Raw genomic sequence first — 23,093 nt, forward strand, 5'->3', positions numbered from 1 at the left:
ACTTGCGACAGGGCAAGCCAGATAGCTTATCGCCAGCCTGCTGAGCTTTGGCCATTCAGACCTTTTCCTATACCAATACTGCAATGGGTTTTGATCAGCGTACACCTCTGTTGGGTCGTCCAGATACGCCTGGACCATCCGCTCAATGTTCAGGGTTGCTGCTGGTAAGCTTTTGTGCTGTTTTTTCTGTGCATCAGCACTGTGCTTACAATAGCCCATCTTTACATACCAATCCTGTAATGATAATGATTGTACTCGGCCTAATGATCCAGTTATTGTTTCTGTAGTCGATAGTGATGGTGAGTGTTGTGATTGTGAGCCAACCGCACTGCCCTCAGCTGACGAAGTTGCACTTGATTCTGCATGGCCTGCTTCAGTATCAGTACTTGTTGTGGGTTGATCTTGCGGGCTTTTAATTAGCAGCCATTCGTTTTCCAACTTACTGGCTGCTTCAGCTATTCAATTTTTGTAGCGGGCAACATCATTGTCGGAAAAAGCAAGGAATGTCTTCAGTAGTCCCAATTTTGCACGTGGATCCAGAATTGTGGCACAAATGTAATGTTCTTGTGACAAAATTTTATTTTGTAACCTTACATTTTCAGTTAAGCACCGGGATAAGCTCTCCACCAAGTCATGGGCTTGCCTTCTGTCCTCTACACCTTTGTATGATTCAGACACATTATTCAGCTCATACTCTAGCATTTGCAATAATGGGATAGCTTGGCCCATTGTACAGTCCTCCTTGCTGACTTCACGTGTGAAGACCTCAAAAGGAGAAAGCATCTCAGTCAGGCATTTAATTAGGCTCCATTGCTCCATGTCAATGTTCATGCCTTTAACAGTAGCACTAGCATCCCCTCTTCTTTTCCAGACATATTCATGGAGTGACATGTGCTGTTCGTACAGACGATCAAGCATGTAATACGTTGAGTTCCAACGTGTTGCCACCTCCTGGATGAGTGCCTTGACTGGCATCCTAAGTTCAAGTTGGATGATCCTCAGCTGCTTCCGAGCTTTAAAAGAATGGCTAAAAATGAGTGCATATTCTTCGGCAGATGGCCAGTAATTTGCTGACTATGGGTTCTTTTTTCAGAAAGTCTTGAACTATAATGTTTATGCAGTGCGCCAAACACAGAACCCTGAAATGGGAACCAAGTTCCATGGCCTTAAGTACATTACTGCCATTGTCTGTGGCAACAAAACCAATATGAAGCCCTCTGGGCCGCAGCCATTCCAAAACCTTGGTGCGAAACTCGTGTAAAATGATTTGAGCCGTATGAGATTTCTCCATGGCGAACATGGCTACAGTTGCATGTTTCCGAGTACGTTCAAAAATCGCAGCTGTGTCAACAACAACTCGTGCAGATAGTTTATCTTTAACCCCCACAAAAGAGATCCAGTGTGCAGTGATGCACATGTAATCTGTGGCTTGGCAACTGCTCCACATGTCTGTTGTCAGGTGGATATTGTGCACAGCACTCTTCTGCAAAGCTTGTCCAACCAATTCCAGCACATCATGATGTAGTGCCGGAACAGCAATTCTTGCGACATAGGACCGGCTGGGAATTTTCCATTTCGGGAAGATGGCAGACACAAATTCAAGGAAACCCGCCCCTTCCACAAATGAAAAAGGAAGAAGGTCCAGCGCTAACATTTTAGCCAGCTTCGCATTGTACAATCGTGCCGTTGGGTGGTTGCGTTGGAACTGCCCCTCCAACCTAAACATGCTCTCAATGGTAGGCTGGCTTACTTTCCTAAGTGGTGCTGTTTTCATTAACCCACTACGGCTCAACGACACAGATTGTCTCATTGAGGTACTCGCCGGTCGCCTTGGTGTCTCACCAGACTCTGAGTATGGCTCTTACTGCGGTGCCACTCTGATGTTACTGAGGAGGATGTGGGCGTTACTGCACTACTGGGGACAGGGCTAGAAATGCCTCCCTCTTCTTCACCTGCCACCACAATAATATCGCTCTCTGATTCATCCCGACCAACTTCAATGGGTTGAGTTTTTTTACTTTCTTTTAACTTAAGTAGGTGAACCTCCCACACGATAGTGTGGTGTATTTTTAGATGACTTGCTTGTCCTCCGGTACCATAGTTTGTACCAAGCTTACCACGCCGAACACCTTGCCGACAAATTGAGCATATAGCAACGTTCTCCTCCTTGGCGCTAACAGAAAAGAAGTCCCAAACTGGGGAGGAGAACTTTCTGGCATAGCTGGATGTGCCACTTTCAACACCAGATGAACTTGAGGGGGTGTTTGAAAATGTGTGCCCCTGTGCACCTACACTGTGATTTTTACTACCACTACCTACTGAGATGGTTGAGCTGGATGTAGGTCCCTGCCGGGCCTAGGAAAATATGGCAGCTGGAGGTAGTGGTGGTGTAACCTGTGTTGGTGAGATCCGTGCTACATCCCGCTCAGTAGCAGCCTTTCTGGATAGGGTGAGAATGTTGGTCTCCAATCCCTTTGGGGCGGGAGTAATGTGCGTGATGACTGGCTCGTCTTCATCAACATCATCACCCCCCTCTTCTACTTCTACCTCCATAACTCTAAGTTTTTCTGGGACCTTCCTTTTCAGAAGCATTGTCTTGTGGCGTATATCACTCTCAGACCGAGCTGGTGGGACCCAAGTGTCATCACGATCATCAGAAGCGGGGCTTGAAGAAAAAGATGATGGACTAAGTCTCCTTTTCCTTGCTGGTGGTCTGGAAGACAATAGATCTTCTGAAACAGTGGTTTGACTTTGCTCCACTTTGTCTGCAGGAAGCTCGATTTCCTGAAATGCCCCTACGTCAGGAGCAACAACTACTATGGTGGGCTGTTGCGGCAGCTGCTGCTGTTCTTGTTGCGGCGGCTGCTGTTCTTGTTGCGGCGGCTGCTGCTGTTCCTGTTGCGGCGGCTGCTGCTGTTCTTGTTGCGGCGGCTGCTGCTGTTCTTGTTGCGGCGGCTGCTGCTGTTCTTGTTGCGGCGGCTGCTGCTGTTCTTGTTGCGGCGGCTGCTGCTGTTCTTGTTGCGGCGGCTGCACACTGATCTGCTGAGTTTGCGCCTGCGTTGAACTTGATTGTGTACTACTTTACGGTAATTACATTTCTTCAACATCGCTGCTCATTAGTAGACTGGCTACCTCTGCGACACTAAAGCCCTTGGGCCTAGGTTGGTGGGGTTGGACCGCTGTGTTGCTCCCAGCTTGGTTCTCGGACAACGCTTTGGTGCCAAAAAAAACATTGGCCGGCACACCACCAGTCGTGGTTAATGGCACTTCCTTTTTCTGTTCCTTCTTCTCACCGGCAACTTTCTTGGTACTGGACCTGGTACCTTTCTTTAGGGCCATCTTCTTCAGATGTCAGGCAGGATGCAGATGCACAACAAGTTCTAGTCACACGTGGACGTGATGCGCAGCAGGACTTCTGTCTGGCTGGCAGTACAACGGGTAGCCGGGTGATGCTGATGACACCTCCTACTCTGTCTTTTGTGCACCTAAAAGCAAATAAGACAGGAGAAGAACATCAGTGAAATGTTGCATTTGTTGTTGTGGTTCAGTTACTTAGTACTGTACTAGTGCAAACAAAAGATAGTCTAGCCATTTATGACTTTTTTTTTTAACTAGAGCTATGTTATACTACTGTGTACAGCCACACACTACACTCTCAGGAAGGATAGGAAAGTTAATAATAACCACCAAAATAAAAATGTAATGAAAGTGGGGTGGACCATTAAATTATTTGAGCATCTCAGCATCCATGGAGCTGCTGCTGGCAAAGGGGGTGGATGGATGGAAGCAGTAAGCCAAATAGCCAATAGGAAACCCATGCAGGCCTATGGCAAAAGCAGGACACTAATAACTCACAGTCCAAACACCAAAAAAGGCCACCACCCACATAGACACTCACAAATCACAAACAAGCCGGGGGGCTGGGAAACACCAGGAGCTGACAAAAGGCCTATAAAAGCCAGGTAAAGGATGCATGCTAAAGCACACTGCTCTGCCTTTTTAATGCAACAAAATGGAAATACGAACATTCACAGGCCCCAAAAAGGTCTGCAGGGTGCATGCATTGCACACCAACACACCAGACACATACAACAAAAGCATGTCTTTAAGACAACCAACATCACAAAGGCCACCCCAAAAAACACACTTCCCCAACTCAATCCAATGCCATCCATGCCCTAAATGATGTCTAAATTCAACAGACCACACAGAAAACACTTGATTAATAAAGCTGTGGCTACCTGCTCTGATCCTAGTGGATGAAAAAGCAGGCCTGTTGGCAGACAAGGCCAGGCAAGCTTGCAGGCCTAGGCTTCAAAATGGCCACCAGCCACATGGCCAGGCCCAACAACTTCACAAAGGCCACCCCAAAAAACACACTTCCCCAACTCAATCCAATGCCATCCATGCCCTAAATGATGTCCAAATTCAACAGATCACACAGAAAACACTTGATTAATAAAGCTGTGGCTACCTGCTCTGATCCTAGTGGATGAAAAAGCAGGCCTGTTGGCAGACAGGGCCAGGCAAGCTTGCAGGCCTAGGCTTCAAAATGGCCACCAGCCTCATGGCCAGGCCCAACAACATCACAAAGGCCACCCCCAAAAAACACACTTCCCCAACTCAATCCAATGCCATCCATGCCCTAAATGATGTCTAAATTCAACAGACCACACAGAAAACACTTGATTAATAAAGCTGTGGCTACCTGCTCTGATCCTAGTGGATGAAAAAGCAGGCCTGTTGGCAGACAAGGCCAGGCAAGCTTGCAGGCCTAGGCTTCAAAATGGCCACCAGCCACATGGCCAGGCCCAACAACATCACAAAGGCCACCCCCAAAAAACACACTTCCCCAACTCAATCCAATGCCATCCATGCCCTAAATGATGTCTAAATTCAACAGACCACACAGAAAACACTTGATTAATAAAGCTGTGGCTACCTGCTCTGATCCTAGTGGATGAAAAAGCAGGCCTGTTGGCAGACAAGGCCAGGCAAGCTTGCAGGCCTAGGCTTCAAAATGGCCACCAGCCACATGGCCAGGCCCAACAACATCACAAAGGCCACCCCAAAAAACACACTTCCCCAACTCAATCCAATGCCATCCATGCCCTAAATGATGTCTAAATTCAACAGATCACACAGAAAACACTTGATTAATAAAGCTGTGGCTACCTGCTCTGATCCTAGTGGATGAAAAAGCAGGCCTGTTGGCAGACAGGGCCAGGCAAGCTTGCAGGCCTAGGCTTCAAAATGGCCACCAGCCACATGGCCAGGCCCAACAACATCACAAAGGCCACCCCCAAAAAACACACTTCCCCAACTCAATCCAATGCCATCCATGCCCTAAATGATGTCTAAATTCAACAGACCGCACAGAAAACACTTGATTAATAAAGCTGTGGCTACCTGCTCTGATCCTAGTAGATGAAAAAGCAGGCCTGTTGGCAGACAAGGCCAGGCAAGCTTGCAGGCCTAGGCTTCAAAATGGCCACCAGCCACATGGCTAGGCCCAACAACATCACAAAGGCCACCCCAAAAAACACACTTCCCCAACTCAATCCAATGCCATCCATGCCCTAAATGATGTCTAAATTCAACAGATCACACAGAAAACACTTGATTAATAAAGCTGTGGCTATCTGCTCTGATCCTAGTGGATGAAAAAGCAGGCCTGTTGGCAGACAAGGCCAGGCAAGCTTGCAGGCCTAGGCTTCAAAATGGCCACCAGCCACATGGCCAGGCCCAACAACATCACAAAGGCCACCTCTAAAAAACACACTTCCCCAACTCAATCCAATGCCATCCATGCCCTAAATGATGTCTAAATTCAACAGACCACACAGAAAACACTTGATTAATAAAGCTGTGGCTACCTGCTCTGATCCTAGTGGATGAAAAAGCAGGCCTGTTGGCAGACAAGGCCAGGCAAGCTTGCAGGCCTAGGCTTCAAAATGGCCACCAGCCACATGGCTAGGCCCAACAACATCACAAAGGCTACCCCCCAAAAACACACTTCCCCAACTCAATCCAATGCCATCCATGCCCTAAATGATGTCTAAATTCAACAGACCACACAGAAAACACAAGATTAATAAAGCTGTGGCTACCTGCTCTGATCCTAGTGGATGAAAAATCAGGCCTGTTGGCAGACAAGGCCAGGCAAGCTTGCAGGCCTAGGCTTCAAAATGGCCACCAGCCACATGGCCAGGCCCAACAACATCACAAAGGCCACCCTCAAAAAGCACACTTCCCCAACACAATCCAATGCCATCCATGCCCTAAATGTGCTTGAAAATGAAATACATTCAAAAAACAACAAAAGGAACAGTTGCTTCATCATGCACACACCCATGAGGCCATGCCCATGGCTAGCTCGGGCCTACTACTACTACCCACAAAATAAAAAAAAATAAAAAAGGAATGATGATAATTAATTACCAAAAATAAATTGTAGTTACAACAACTGCAATGCCCACAATCAAACAGACACAACAACCACTTACTTGTAAAATATCCTATTCCAAAAATCCTCAAATCCAATTGCAATGATGCAGCAGACAAAAAGAGTGATCTTTCCAGCTCCAAATCCAAAGGCAGAATGAGCAAGAGATGGACAAAGCACTGGGAGGAGCCTGCTGGACAGGAACAGGAAGTTGGAGATTCTGTGTCACTTTCTCCCTCTCTCCACATTTTAAAAAAGGGACTCCTTGCACAAAAAAGGACAGCCATATGTTAGTGTAAGGAGTTGTTTTCATCCAAAATCAGCATTTGCAGAAGGTTTCATGCTGCTAGAGCTGATATTCCTCTCCAAATTGAAAATTTTACATGTTTGAGTTCTCGAGCTTCACATTACTTCCGCGTTCTCTTTGTCCCTGTCGCGTTGGATATGACGTGTTCGGGGTCTGTTTCTCCTGTTCGCGTTCGATTAGACGTGCCCGCGTCCTCACCCTCTCGCTCGCGATGTAGAATGACGTGTTCGAGATCTCAATCTTCTCATACTCGCGCGGTGCATGATCGCGAGAAGAAAGACGTGTTCGCGCGACAAATGACGTGATCGCGCGACAAATTACGTTAATGCGGCGTGAACTGTCGCGAGACAGCGCAAAATGGCTACCAACAATCCAACATCTCGTGGAGAACGCGACCGGGTCGGGAAAACTTGTCGGCGAACGCGGGGATTCAGGTAAGGCGATCGCGCGAACGCGAGAATGTATTTTTTTACAGCGCGAGCAAGAAACGAATTATCGCTAAGCTGCGGAATGCGGAAATTTTGACAAAATATCGCAATTTCCGCGAACGGAACGGAATTTTGGCCCAGGCCTAATTTAGAGGTACCCATGGGTCACAGCTGCAATCCCTGATTTGCACCTTGTGACCCCTGGGACTACGTTTGAGACCCCTGGGCTCAGAGGTGGTAAAATCAGTGCCAAGAACTCAGGGCTGCTCGCCCTTATTGCCACTGGGGCTCCACTCTCCTTCTTTTCTGCTCGTTTTTTATTATACTAATAATGACTAATACTCTACAATTCATTGTTACTTCAATAAACAAGCATTTGCAATGCAATAGCTCTTGCATTTGCGAGAGTTTGAGTTATTGGCATTCTAAATGACAATACCTTTCATTTATGTGTTTTGAAAACCTGCAAGCGGTGCGTAAAAACTTGCTTTGTACTTATATTCGCTGAGGAGAAGCAAGGCTGCTAGTAACTCTGCCTCTTTTACTTCCAGCCCTGCTTCTGGTAAGTAAGGACTATAACTACAAAGTGCGTGTTTACGCACCATATGTAGATTGAAGGTGAAAATGTGTTATATTTAGCAAAAGAAAAGAACAGGAAGAGAGGCTGCATTTTTACACTTTTATAAAAACAGACAGTGGTGAACTGAGGAGAGGATGTAGCCTAACGGCTCGAGCAGTCGGCATCAAAGCTGGGGAACCGGGTTCGAGCCTCGACAACGACACTCAACATCCTGTGATTCTAGGCAAAGCACTTAATCTCCCCGTGCCTAACAGAAAAATGAATGTGAATGTGTCTATCTATAATGAAAATGGTGCTCATGTAAAGCGCTCTGATACCTGATATCTTCGGGTCTAGTTCATGCTACACAAAACAAAAACAAAAAAAAAAAAAAAAAAGGTTTTGAAACAAGCTGTGGGCCAGTAAACTAGGACAAGGTTTGAGCCTGTTCTGCAAACGAAGTTCTTTTATTTACGAGGGGCGTGGCTTGGATGCCGAGGGGAATGGCGGCGTGAGCTCGGAGCTCCGCACCCGATCCCCACGAAAATCCTACTAAACCGTACGAAATCTGCCGTGAGCCGCGCCACTGCAACGGTGCTGGCGGCGGAACAGATAGCGGCACCTCAGGAGACGGGAACCAGTGCGGCTTTGGGAGGATTGAGCTGCCACGGAGTGCCGCGAGCATGGGGCACCGTGAAACATCGGAGGCCCTAAAATGGCGGCCGGGGCCGAGCGCCGCAACGGTGGAACACCGCCGGTCCAGTGAAGTCTGCGAGGGCACAGCCTGCGCGGAGGAGAGTCCCACTGAGGTCCCCCCGACGGCGGGTGACGGGACGTCCTACGATCCGGTGCACGGCGAGAGGGGACGGCGTGGAGGACGGATCGGTAGCTGAAGACCGGGCGCTGCATTGGCTCCGACCCTGCGACACGGCGGCTGCCGGCGCTTCCGCGCGTGAAGACGGAGCTACGGCCTGGGGAGTGCGGTGATTTGCGGACCCGCGAGCGGGGCCAAGGTGGGACTGGCTGCCGCCGCCCATCGCGCGCTGGGGCTGCGGACCGGGCCCCGCTGGCTGGGTGAGACGGCGAGGCGCCCGGCGAGATCTGGAGTGCCCACTGAGATGCCACGGAAGTCTATGGCCCGGAACCCCGAAGCGGCGACCTACACCCCCTGGAGGTCCAGCAGCGAACGCAGGGGACGTTGACCCCAGGAAAGCCTGAGAGGGGGAGACCAGACCGGGAGGCGTCGGACGCTTTCCGAGGGCAGCGGATCTCCCGGAAGGGACTCGAGAGACGGAGGGTGAGCGAGGCTGGCCTGTTGGAGAGTGAGTGCCCGGGCTGCGGAGTGACCAGGGAGCTGAGGTGACGAGGGCTGGTGCCCGGGGCGAGCCAGGAGGAGGCGCGCTTGGAGCACACGCTGACCGGAGGTCCGGAGAGACCGCGGAGTCGAAAGCGCCTGTGAGGGGCCGCATGAAGATTGGTGGCGTCCTGACGTCGGCTGTGGAAAGGATTGGGCCGCTGGGTGCGCTCGCTGGAGTGGGCAGTGAGGAGGTGAGAGCAGGAGTCAATGTAGACTTGCCCGTGGGCCCAGCGGATCACGACCCCCAGGTCCCCCTGCCTGAGGAGAAGACACCCGAGAGCCCCGCGGGCGGAGGAAGAGACGGTGGTGCACCTGCCCGGGTGGTGCATTGGCCACGACCGTCGAGAGCGGCAACGAGATGGGCAAGCCAAGGACCAAAGGTGGGGAAGGAGCACCCGGGGCGGAGCCGCAAGACAGAACAGCCCAGAGCCCCGCGGATTTGCAGCAACTCCGGGATTGCATCCTAGAGGCCATAGTGGCCACGAAGGACGCCTTGCAGCAGGATATAGCGCAAGTGGCATCGGGCTTGGGGATTTTGAGGGCGGACCATGGGAAGCTGAAAGACCGAGTTAAAACGGTGGAAGATCAGTTACAGGACATACTGCCGGCACATAAATCTCAGGAGGGGCGCCTGGTGGAGGCGTTGGAGCGTATACAGTTCCTGGAGCGGCGAGCGGAGGATGCTGAAAACCGCAGTCGTCGCAACAACGTCCGCTTGGTGGGTCTGCCGGAACACAAAGAAGGGGACGATATGGTGGGTTTTCTGGACGCTTGGCTGCGCTCCGAGGTGGCTCCGGAGGGCCTCTCGCCCTTCTTCACATTGGAAAGGGCTCACCGAGTGCCGGCGAGGCCCCCCAAACCGGGCCAACCTCCATGCCCAGTGGTGATAAAACTGTTGCACTACAGGGACAGAGACTGGCTGCTACAGCGGGCCAGAGAAGCGGGGCCATTCCAAGTGGACAAGAGTAGCGTCACGATGTTCCCGGATTATACATTTGAAACTCAGAAGCTGCGTGCCTCCTTCCTGTCACTTAAGCGCGAATTGAGAACAGAGGGTTTGCAGTACTCGCTCCTTTTCCCGGCCAAGCTGCGTGTTATCGTGGACGGCAGGACGCTCTTCTTCCCAACCGCGGCGGAGGCCTGGACGTGGTGGGACACCTACAAGGCCAGAACGAACGAGGCTGGAGCTCGAACTGCGGAGGCGCGGAGGTCACAGCCGATGCGGCAGTCGCGAAGGCTCCGACAGAGGAGACAGAGAGCTGGAAAACCCACGGACTCGCAAACGGAGGAAGAGAGGAGAGCGGCGCTGAAAGCAGTGGTGGACTTGTCCGCAAAGGTGGCGACTCAGTCATCCCGCGGGACGGGCTCGGACAGCCGTGGCACGAGCTCGGAGTCGACCGCTCCGTATTGACTGGGGGCCGCGGCCCCGTGGTGACCCCGCAGACATCAGGGGAAATTGTCGAAGGCTGATGAGACGGCTCTGCCGGGGGGGCCAGCACTTGGGAGCTGGGGAGCCAACTCCTATCGAGGTGGACGCATTCAGAAGAGATGCTCAGATTTTCGTGAGTGACTATAGGGGATGTGGGGGGGGGGGGGACGGGATTGTGGTGGCCTCCTTCGGTACCGAGCTACTCCCTAGAGGCCCATAAGGCCACTGCAGTGCAGACTGCAGTTTAGGTGGTTGATTGAGCGAGTTTGCTCTACTCTAGTTTGGATGGGGGCTGCTTCTCCGAAGTTGGGTCCTATTCTGGGGGGGGAGGGGCCGAGAGTAGTTGGGGGGGCTCGAGGCGAAGGGGTGGGAGGGGGGGGGGTCAGTGTTTATTCCGGGGAGGGGTGGGACAGTGCCCTCGAACGCGGCTGGACATGGAGGGGTATCACGCAGTGGCCTCTGACATGGGACCATGGCTAATGTGGGGATGGTGAAATGTGTGACCTGGAATGTGCGGGGACTCCACACCATGGCTAGGAGACACAAGATTCACGCGTACCTGGTGCGCAGGGGTGTGCAGATCACGCTCTTGCAAGAAACGCATTTAACGAAGCAGGAGGGCATCGCACTGCAGCGCAGGTGGAGAGGGCAGGTGTTTAGTACAGCTTACTCCGCGTTTGCGAGGGGAGCTTTGATATGGATCCGAGCGGGCACCCCCTTTCAAGTGATGAGGCACACTATAGACCCGGAGGGCAGGTACGTCGCTGTTGAGGGCAAACTCAGGGGCAGGGACATAGTGCTCTGTAGTCTGTATGCACCCAATCTGGATCAGGGGCCCTATTTTACGAAATTGTCCGGGGAGTTAGCCAGCTACTTGACAGGCCCCATTGTGCTGGGAGGGGACTTCAACTCAATCGCAGACATCACGCTAGACAGGTCACACCCGCCCCTGAGGACGTCCCCGGTCCACAGGCTAGCGAAGCGTAGGCTCGAGTGGCAGGGGAGGTGGGAACTGACAGATGCTTGGAGGGTGCAACACCCAGCGACGAGGGATTACTCCTATTATTCACCACTACACGACTTACATGTTAGGCTGGACGCTTTCTTGTGCTCTCCGGCAGTGCTTCAAACTGTGGCAAACACGGAATATTTAACCCGCACGATCTCTGATCACAACCCCTTATTAATGACCCTAGAGTGGATGGTCGAGACCCCGCGGGTCCCATTGTGGCAGTTGAGGCCGGATACCTTAGATGACCCGCCGTTCCGAGAGGCCTTGCGGGAAAGGATCACACACTATTTTACTGAGAACGGGGGTTCCACGACGGCCAGAGCGCTGGAGTGGGACGCATTCAAGGTAGTGGTTAGAGGCCATTGTATCGGGAAGTACGCTGGCGTGCGCAAGACTCTGCTAGGAGATCTGGACAAGGCAGAAGGGAAATTGCGGGAAGCGGAAATAGCGCGGCCGGGTCGTCCTGAGCTCCAGGAAGCAGTGTGCGAGGCTAGAGAGGCGGTGGCGGTCGAAGTGGAGCGGCTCCGGAGCTACGATTACAAAGCCTTCATGTTGAGGGCGCACGCTGAGGGGGATAAGGCAGGCACGCTACTGGCTTGGCTGGCCAATCCCACTAAACGCAGCCAACCGATTTTGGCCATTGAGAGGAGGGGAGGAGGCATGGTCACCACTCAGGGGGACATATTGGACAGTTTCTGCTCGTACTACGGGACACTCTACGAGAGCGCGCTAGAGGGGCAGGGCGAGGACGCGGAGGCCTTTCTGGAGGGGCTGCAGCTGCCACACCTAGAGCGGGAGGAGGCGGAGGCATTAGCCAGAGATATAGACCTAGTGGAAATCAAGGGGGCGGTGGCGCGAATGGCGCGGAACAAGACCCCGGGCCTGGACGGATTGCCCATTGAATTTTATAGTCGGTACCTGGACCTGCTAGCTCCGCGGCTTCAGGAGGTATATAGGGAGGCCAAGCGTAGGGGGAGATTGCCACGGTCCATGCGCGAGGCGCTGATGATCCCACTGTTGAAGCCGGGCCGAGAGGGCACTGACCTAGCGGCCTATAGGCCGTTGTCAATGCTGACAACGGACTATAAAATCCTGAGCACCATATTAGCGAACAGGTTGCTACAGCATATGCCGAGGCTGATTCATGGCGACCAGTCGGGGTTCATCCCTGCACGAAACACCACCGCCAATATCCGCCGACTGATCCGCTTGTTAGGGGACCCGCTGGAGGGAGTCCGCGCACCGCTCGTGTTGTCGATCGATATAGAGAAGGCCTTTGATAGCCTGGAGTGGGACTATCTGTACAGAGTCATGCGTGGCTTTGGTCTTGGGGAGGGATTCATATGTTGGACGAAGGTCCTATATGCCTCAGCGATGGCGAGGGTACGGGTCGGTTCTCTTGTCTCTGACCGGTACCGGGTGGGCCGTGGCACCAGACAGGGGTGCTCGCTTTCCCCGTTGCTGTTCGCGCTGGCAATAGAGCCCCTCACGATAGAGGCCAGGACGGGCCGTTGCTACAGGGGATTGGTCTACAGGGGGACTCCGCAATTCATTTCACTCTATGCTGATGACCTGCTTATGTTCTTGGAAGACGCGGCGGACGCACTGACTGGCGCGGAGAGGCTTCTAGCGAAGTTCGGCAAGTTGTCGGGACTGCAGGTCAACTGGTCCAAGACTTGTTTGTTCCCGCTGCGCCGTGGCGAACCAAGGCCAGACGTCCGACCAGTGCTCAAGTGGGAGCCTCACTGCCTCAAATATTTAGGGGTCCATATATACCACTCCGCTCCCGATATGCTGGAGGGTAATGTGGGTCGCTGTATAAGAGCACTGAAGGGCAGCATGGACTTTTGGGCCACTCTCCCACTCTCGGTGACGGGACGCATCTCGTTATTGAAAATGATCGCCTTGCCGCGCCTTTTATATTACTTCCGCACGCTCCCGGTGTGGATACCGAGTCCGTTTTTCCGGCAGCTGCGCTCCTTGTTAGTGTCGTTCCTCTGGGGTTCGGTACGATGCAGGATAGCGTTGGCAACCCTAACCAAGCCGAAGGACGAGGGGGGCCTGGCGGTCCCGGACTTCGAATTCTATTATCTGGCGGCGCAGCTTCAGATCTTTACGCAGGCGGTGGCCAGAGTATACCAGGGCCCGGAGCGGGACAGGGAGGGGGGCACTCCCCGCCATGTGCTGGCGTATATTACGCTGCAGCAGCGTTTGGTTCTAAGGGACTTGTCTATGGAGGAACAGACATTCCGACAATGTTGGAATCGATCGCAGCGTCGGGCGGGGGGGCGGCGCCCATATGCACCGGAGATTCCGTTGGGTATGGTGACGGCGCTCCCGCACGTGGGAGATTGGTCGAGCCTACAGGTGTGGGAGGAGGCGGGCCTCCAAATGCTGGGCGATTTGTACGAGGAAGGGGAGATGCTCCCTTATCAAGCGCTGCAGGAGCGGTTCGACCTTCCGAGGGGGGACTACCTGCTACACGCGGCGGTGACTGGAGCGATGCAAAAGTACTGGGGGGAGGGGCTCCGCGAGCCTCCTACGTCTGCGGCGTGCCAATACGCTATGATGTCGGCAGGCACCCGCAAGGCGGTCACCTGTCTGTACTCCAGAATGCTGAGCGAAACATTACAACCGATGACAGCCCTGAAGGAAAAATGGGAATCGGATCTACAGACAGAGATACCCGATGCTACGTGGGCGGGCTTGGTTAGAAGGGCCAGAAAGAGTACGAGGAATGCACGCTTCCAACTGATCCACTTTTATATCCTCCACAGAGCTTACCTCACACCAGGTAAAATTCGGAAATATTTCGGAGCGGAGGAGGCGGCGTGCCCTAGATGCGGCACGGTTGGAGCGGAGCTAGGCCATATGCTGTGGGATTGCCCCCGCCTGCGCGATTATTGGAAGGCTGTGGGCGAGACGCTGACAGAGGTAACAGACAGGGAGTTGCTCTATAGTAAAGCGGTCTGCGTTCTGCACTGGTTCCCACACACTCCCAAGAACAAGACCACGAGTAGATTCATAGACATGGGCCTTCTCTTAGCAAAAAGGGAAGTGACGAGACTGTGGAAATCAAACGTGGGTCCCACGCATAGGAGATGGCTTAAGGAGCTGCAGAGGTGGGCGGCGAGTGAAAGCACACTTAGGTACCAGCTGGCGAGCCGTAGGGAGGACGATAAGGCGTTGGAGGGGGCCACAGCGTGGGAGGTGATGGTGCAGGCCCTGCGCAACAGTGAGAATGAAGACGGAGGGGACCCATCGGACAGGGAGGACAGCCCCCGGACTATTCCGGTCGCACACACACAGTAGATAGGTATACACTGCAAAAATGTACCCGAGTCCACTTATTCGAGCCGCCACCAGTCGTCGACGAGAGCACTGTTGGGGTGGGGAGGGAGGGTAAGAGCGCTCAGGGTCAGGGTTAGGGGACGGGCTTTGTTGGGGTTGGGGGGCGAGGGGGGTGGTGAAAAAACTTCAAAGCGGAAAGTAGACGTCCTATGAGGAAACCAACGACACTAGCCGCTGAGGTCGATTGGGGACGCTGGCCCACCTGTTGACACTGCCCGGCCCCCGGGATGTGGGCTAATAAGCTGTGTATGAAGGCCTCCTGGCCTAACAAAGATCTGGCACAGGTGATTGAGGCGCAGGCCCGTAATGTATGTACAGTGATAATCCTGTGATTCTGCAATAAAAACGGTTTAAAAAAAAAAAAGAAGTTCTTTTATTTACTATGTTATTATGATCAGTAGAGACACAGAAGGCCATTTACGTACACAGCTGAAGAACAACACACCTGTCCTACAAATATGGCATGGCTCTTCTGGCATTTCATGCAGATGGCAGACAGGAAACCTCGAATGGTTGACAGTGCCACGTGGGCAGATATTTCAAAGTGAATAAAACAGACGCATTCCTAGTATGCAGGCGCCTGTGTCTAATTACTGACACTGACAGAGTGGAGGCATTCTTAGCATATAGGCGCCTGTGTCTAAATACTGACGCTGACAGAGTGGAGGCATTCTTAGCATGCAAGCGCCTGTGTCTAATTACTGACGCTGATATACTGGAGGCATTCTTAGCATGTAGGCGCCTGTGTCTAAATTCTGACGCTGACAGACTGGAGGCATTCTTAGCATGTAGGCGCATGTGTCTAAATACTGAGGCTGACAGAGTGGAGGCATTCTTGGCATGTAGGCACCGGTGTCTAAATACTGACGCTGACAGAGTTGAGGCATTCTTAGCCTGTAGGCGCCTGTGTCTAAATACTGACGCTGTCAGAGTGGAGGTATACTTTGCATGTATGTGCCTGTGTCTAAATACTGACGCTGACAGAGGTGTAGGCATTCTTAGCATGCAGGCGCCTGTGTCTAAAAACTAACGTTAACAGAATGGAGGCATTCTCAGCATGTAGGAGACTGTGTCTAAATACTGACGCTGACAGAGTGGAGCATTTTTAGTATGTAGGCACCTGTGTCTAAATACTGCGCTGACAGAGTGGAGGCATTCTTAGCATTTAGCCGTCTGTGTCTAAATACTGACGCTGACAGAGTAGAGACATTCTTAGCATGCAGGTGCCTCTGATCTAATACTGATGCTGACAGAGTTAAAACATTCTTAGCATGTAGGCGTCTGTGTCTAAACACTGACATAGTGGAGGCATTCTTAGCATGTAGGCGCCTGTGTCTAAATACTGGCGCTGACAAAGTGGAGGCATTCTTAGCATGTAGGCGCCTGTGTCTAAAAACTAACGTTAACAGCATGGAGGCATTCTTAGCATGTAGGAGACTGTGTCTAAATACTGACGCTGACAGAGTGGAGCATTTTTAGTATGTAGGCACCGGTGTCTAAATGCTGATGCTGACAGAGTGAATGCATTCTTAGCATGTAGGTGCCTCTGATCTAATACTGATGCTGACAGAGTGGAGACATTCTTAGCAGGTAGGCGCCTGTGTCTAAAAATTAACGCTAACAGAATGGAGGCATTCAATTTCTTAGCATGTAGTAGACTGTGTCTAAATACTGACGCTGACAGAGTGGAGCGTTTTTAGTATGTAGGCACCTGTGTCTAAATACTGACGCTGACAGGGTGGAGGCCTTCTTAGCATGTAGGCGTCTGTGTCTAAATACTGACACTGACAGAGTAGAGACATTCTTAGCATGTAGGTGCCTCTGATCTAATACTGATGCTGACAGGGTGGAGACATTCTTAGCATGTAGGCACCTGTGTCTAAATACTGACGCTGACATAGTGGAGCCATACTTAGCATGAAGGCGCCTGTGTCTATAAACTAACGTTGACAGAATGGAGGCATTCTTAGCATGTAGGAGCCAGTGTCTAAATACTGACGCTGAAAGAGTGGAGGAATTCTTAGCATGTAGGAGCCTGTGTCTAAATACTGATGCTGACAGATTGGAGGGATTCTTAGCATGTAGGCACCCTTGATTTTGTACTGATGCTGACAGAGTGGAGGCATTCTTAGCATGTAGGAGCCTGCGTCTAAATACTGATGCCGACAGAGTGGAGGCATTCTTAGCATATATTTGCCTGTGTCTAAATACTGACGCTGACAGAGTGGATGCATTCTTAGCATGTAGACGCCTGTGTCTAATTACTGACGCTGACATAGTGGAGGCATTCTTTGCATGTAGGCGCCTGTGTTTAAAAGCTAACATTGATAGAATGGAGGCACTCTTAGCATATAGGATCCTGTGTCTAAATACTGACGCTGACAGAGTGGAGGCATTCTTAGCATGTAGGCATCTGTGTCTAAATACTGATGCAAACAGAGTGGAGACATTCTTAGCATGTAGGTCCCTCTGATCTAACACTGATGCTGACAGAGTGGAGACCTTCTTATCATGTAGATGTTTGAGTCTAAATACTCATGCTGACATAGTGGAGACATTCTTAGCATGTAGGTGCCTCTGATCTAATACTGGTGCTGATAGAGTGGAGACATTCTTAGCATATAGGCGCCTGTGTCTAAATACTGACGCTGACAAAGTGGAGGCATTCTTAGCATGTAGGCGCCTGTGTCTAAAAAATAACGTTGACAGAATGGAGGTATTCTTAGCATGTAGGAGCCTATGTCTAAATACTGACACTGATAGAGTGGAGGAATTCTTAGCATGTAGGAGCCTGTGTCTAAATACTGATGCTGTCAGAGTGGATGGATTCTTAGCATGTAGGCACCTTTGATTTAATACTGATGCTGACAGAGTGGAGGAATTATTAGCATGTAGGAGCCTGTGTCTGAATACTGATGCTGACAGAGTGGAGGAATTTTTTGCATGTAGGAACCTGTGTCTAAATACTGATGCTGACAGAGTGGAGGCATTCTTAGCATGTAGGCACCTGTGTCTAAATACTGACGCTGACAGAGTGGAAGCATTCTTAGCATGTAGGCGCCTGTGTCTAAAAGCTAACATTGATAGAATGGAGGCATTCTTAGCATGTGGGACCCTGTGTCTAAATACTGACGCTGACAAAGTGGAGGCATTCTTAGCATGTAGACGCCTGTGTCTAATTACTGACGCTGACAGAGTGCAGGCATTCTTAGCATGTAGGCGTCTGTGTCTAAATAATGATGCTGACAGTGTTTAGACATTTTTAGCATGTAGGTGCCTCTGATCTAATACTGATGGTGACAGAAAGGAGACATTCTTACCATGTAGGTGCTTGTGTCTAAGTACTCACGCTGACATAGTGGAAACATTCTTAGCATGTAGGTGCCTCTGATCTAATACCGATGCTGACAGAGTGGAGACATTTTTAGCATGTAGGCGCCTGTGTCTAAATACTGATGCTGACATAGTGGAGGCATTCTTAGCATGTAGGCGCCTGTGTCTAAAAACAAACGTTGACAGAATGGAGGCATTCTTAGCATGTAGGAGCCTATGTCTGAATACTGACGCTGATAGAGTGGAGGAATTCTTAGCATGTAGTATCCTCTGTCTAAATACTGATGCTGACAGAGTGGAACGATTCTTTGCATGTAGGCACCTTTGATTTTATACTGATGCTGACAGAGTGGAGGCATTCTTAGCATGTAGGTGGCTGTGTCTAAATACTGACGCTGGCAGAATTGAGGCATTCTTGGCATGTAGGCGCCTGCGTCTAAATACTGACGCGGAGAGAGTGGAGGCATACTTAGCATATAGATGCCTGTGTCTAATTACTGACACTGACAGAGTGGAGGCATTCTTAGCATGTAGGAGCCTGTGTCTAAATACTGATGCTGACAGATTGGAGGGAGTCTTAGCATGTAGGCACCCTTAATTTAGTACGGATGCTGACAGAGTGGAGGCATTCTTTGCATGTAGGAGCCTGCGTCTAAATACTGATGCCAACAGAGTGGAGGCATTCTTAGAATATAGGCACCTGTGTCTAAATACTGACACTGACAGAGCGGAGGCATTCTTAGCATGTAGATGCCTGTGTCTAATTACTGACACTGACAGAGTGGAGGCATTCTTAGCATGTAGGCACCTGTGTCTAAATACTGACGCTGACAGAGTGGAAGCATTCTTAGCATGTAAGCAACTGTGTCTAAATACTGACGCTGACATAGTGGAGGCATTCTTAGCATGTAGGTGTCTGGGGCTAAATACTATTGCTGACAGAGTGGAGGCATTCTTAGCATGTGGGCTCCTGTGTCTAAATATTGACGCTGACAGAGTGGAGGCATTCTTAGCATGTAGGCGTCTGTGTCTAAATACTGACGCACACATAGTGGAGGCATTCTTAGCATGTAGGCGCCTGTGTCTAAATACCGACGCTGACATAGTGGAGGCGTTCTTAGAATGTAGGCACCTGTGTCTAAATACTGCCACTGACATAGTGGAGGAATTCTTAGCATGTAGGCGCCTGTGTCTAAATACCAACGCTGACTGAGTGGAGGCATTCTTATCATGTAGGTGCCAGTGTCTAAATACTGACACTGACAGAGTGGAGGCATTCTTAGCATGTAGGTGTCTGGGTCTAAATACTGACTCTGACACAGTGGAGGCACTCTTAGCATGTAGGAGCCTGCGTCCAAATACTGATGCCGACAGAGTGGAGGCATTCTTAGCATGTAGGCGGCTGTGTCTAAATACTGACTCTGACAGAGTGGAGGCATTCTTAGCATATAGGTGCCTGTGTCTGAATACCAATGCTGACAGAGTGGAGGCATTCTTAGCATGTAGGCATCTGTGTCTACATACTGACGATGACATAATAGAGGCATTCCTATTATGTATGTGTCTGGGTCTAAATAGTGACACTGACATAGTAGAGGCATTCTTAGAATGTAGGCACCTGTGTCTAAATACCAAGGCTGACAGAGTGGAGGCATTCTTAGCAATGAGACGCCTTTGTCTAATTACTGACGCTGACAGAGTGGAGGCATTCTTAGCATGTAGGCGCCTGTGTCTAAATACTAACTCTGACAGAGTGGAGGCATTCTTAGCATGTAGGTGCCTCTGTCTGAATACCAATGCTGACAGAGTGGAGGCATTCTTAGCATGCAGGCGCCTGTGTCTAATTACTGACGCTGACAGAGTGGAGGCATTCTTAGCATGTAGACGTCTGTGTCTAAATACTGACGATGGCATAGTAGAGGCATTCTTATTATGTAGGTGTCTGGGTCTAAATACTGGCACTGACAGAGTGGAGGCATTCTTAGCATGTAGGTGTCAGGGTCTAAATACTGTTGCTGACAGAGTGGAGGCATTCTTAGCATGTAGGCGCCTGTGTCTAAATAATGACGCTGACAGAGTGGATGCATTCTTATCATGTAGGCGTCTGTGTCTAAATACTGACGCAGACATAGTGGAGGCATTCTTAGCATGTAGGCGTCTGGGTCTAAATACTGACTCTGACACAGTGGAGGCATTCTTAGCATATAGGAGCCTGCGTCCAAATACTGATGCCGACAGAGTGGAGGCATTCTTAGCATGTAGGCGGCTGTGTCTAAATACTGACTCTGACAGAGTGGAGGCATTCTTAGCATATAGGTGCCTGTGTCTGAATACCAATGCTGACAGAGTGGAGGCATTCTTAGCATGCAGGCGCATGTGTCTAATTACTGACGCTGACAGAGTGGAGGCATTCTTAGCATGTAGGCGTCTGTGTCTACATACTGATGATGACATAATAGAGGCATTCTTATTATGTAGGTGTCTGGGTCTAAATACTGGCACTGACAGAGTGAAGACATTCTTATCATGTAGGCGTCTGTGTCTAAATACTGACGCAGACATAGTGGAGGCATTCTAAGCATGTAGGTGCCTGTGTCTAAATACCGACGCTGACAAAGAGGAGGCATTCTTAGAATGTAGGCGCCTGTGTCTAGATATTGGCGCTGACATAGGGGAGGCATTCTTAGCATGCAGGTGCCTGTGTCTAATTACTGACGCTGACAGAGTGGAGGCATTCTTAGCATGTAGACGTCTGTGTCTAAATACTGACGATGACATAGTAGAGGCATTCTTATTATGTAGGTGTCTGGGTCTAAATACTAGCACTGACAAAGTGGAGGCATTCTTAGCATGTAGGCGCGGGTGTCTAAATACTGATGCAGACAGAGTGGAGGCATTCTTAGCATGTAGGCGTCTGTGTCTAAATACTGACGCTGTCATAGTGGAGACATTCTTAGCATGTAGTTGCCTGTGTCTAATTACTGATGCTGACAGAGTGGAAGCATTCTTAGCATGCAGGCGCCTGGGTCTAAATACTGACGCTGACAGAGTAGAGGCATTCTTAGCATGTAGGTGTCTGGGTCTAAATACTGACTCTGACAGAGTGGAGGCATTCTTATCATGTAGGAGCCTGCGTCCAAATACTGATGCCGACAGAGTGGAGGCATTCTTAGCATGTAGGCACCTGTGTCTAAATACTGACACTGACATAGTACAGACATTCTTAGCATGTAGGTGCCTGTGTCTAAATACTGACACTGACATAGTAGAGGCATTCTTAGAATGTAGGCACCTGTGTCTAAATACCAAGGCTGACAGAGTGGAGGCATTCTTAGCAATGAGACGCCTTTGTCTAATTACTGACGCTGACAAAGTGCAGGCATTCTTAGCATGTAGGCGCCTGTGTGAGGAAATATGAATTTTGTGATCAGTTATGTCCCCTATCGTAGACCCCAACGGCTCCATGTGCATGCTATAAGTACATGTATGTTCCCTCCAGTTCCAGTTTTGAAGACGCAAATACATGTGTGTCCACCGTCAACATGTCCTCTTTCAGATCCGCCATGAATGGGTCAGATATGCCATTCCTAAGTATGAAAGGCCACCGACTTTATGTGGTTCACTTTCCACATTTTACAGATTCAGGCGAGTAGGCCCTGAATTCTGTCATCAAGCCTTTTCCTGCCTTCTGCCTCTGAAAGCTCCAGTCCGAGCCTGCATCTGTAACCATGAACTTTGTCCTACTCCCTGCGCGGCTAACGGTGCCTGATCCAGCCTGTTGCCTGCCAAAAACTGTATTTCACCTTCAAGATTATCTGCTCCGCTCCTCATCCGATGCATTCCTGTCTAGTAGTTTAGGTAAACACTCCTCCAGTTACCGTGCAAGGGGCCAGGCCTCACTATCCTCATGCAAGTAATTCATAGCCCCTGTTACCATGGAAGATTCCTGCCCCCTCGCACCTCATGTAGACACTTAGACGCTTGTACACGCACTAACAGTCAGTATAGAATAGATTCCGTCCGAGAGACCTTTCCTTTTGGATAATACAGTTCTTTAAACATAAGATATTAGATATGATTTGGGATTAGGTTGACATGACCCCTCAGACTTCTGTCTCCACATGTAGAGCTAAATGTCAAGTCCCCTTCACCCTCTAGTTGCACGTCAATCACACGTCATGCGGCTGCGCACGCATCTCTGCCAAATATTTCTGCTGATATTGCAGGATTCTCTTATGGATCCACCCACTTGTGACATCATGTATAATGACGTTTTCTAAATTACGCCTATATGTCCGCCTTTTTGGTTACGTATGCATATTTTATCTCTCTTATCAACTGTTACGCCTCCTGCATCTGTTACACTATAATGCATTTCTTATAAAAGTGATTACCTGTCAATAATGTATTGCCTTCGTTCCTGAACCCTCATGGTGATGGAATTTGAAGCCTGCAATTCGAATTGTATTTCCTTTGTAAAGGAATAAAGCCTTTTAGAACCTCTAATACCACGGATTCTGCCTCTTATATTTACTGAGTTATTCTTACTAGATTTTACCGCATAAAAAATAGTACCGGTAATGAAATATTTACCACAGAAATTGGCGCCCGAACAGGGACACTTTCTCATCTCACGCGCCGGAGGTGCGTTGCAGGCCCGGTCTCCTGCCACAGCTGAACGGACAAAAACGCGTACCTGCAGGATTTCCTGTATCTCCCTCCGGCCAAGCGGGGGTGACTGAGGCTGCGATCAACACCCAGACGAGGCGGTGAGAAGTGCGAAGTATCCCGACCAGAGCCTAGCTGAGAGAGCAAGATCCGAGGTATACAGAGGCCCACCAGGTTCCGAAGTTCCGAGTCCAGTCGAGTCCA

The sequence above is a fragment of the Triturus cristatus genome, chromosome 3_1 (assembly GCF_964204655.1).
Source record: "Triturus cristatus chromosome 3_1, aTriCri1.1, whole genome shotgun sequence".
In the NCBI taxonomy this organism is placed as follows: domain Eukaryota; kingdom Metazoa; phylum Chordata; class Amphibia; order Caudata; family Salamandridae; genus Triturus; species Triturus cristatus.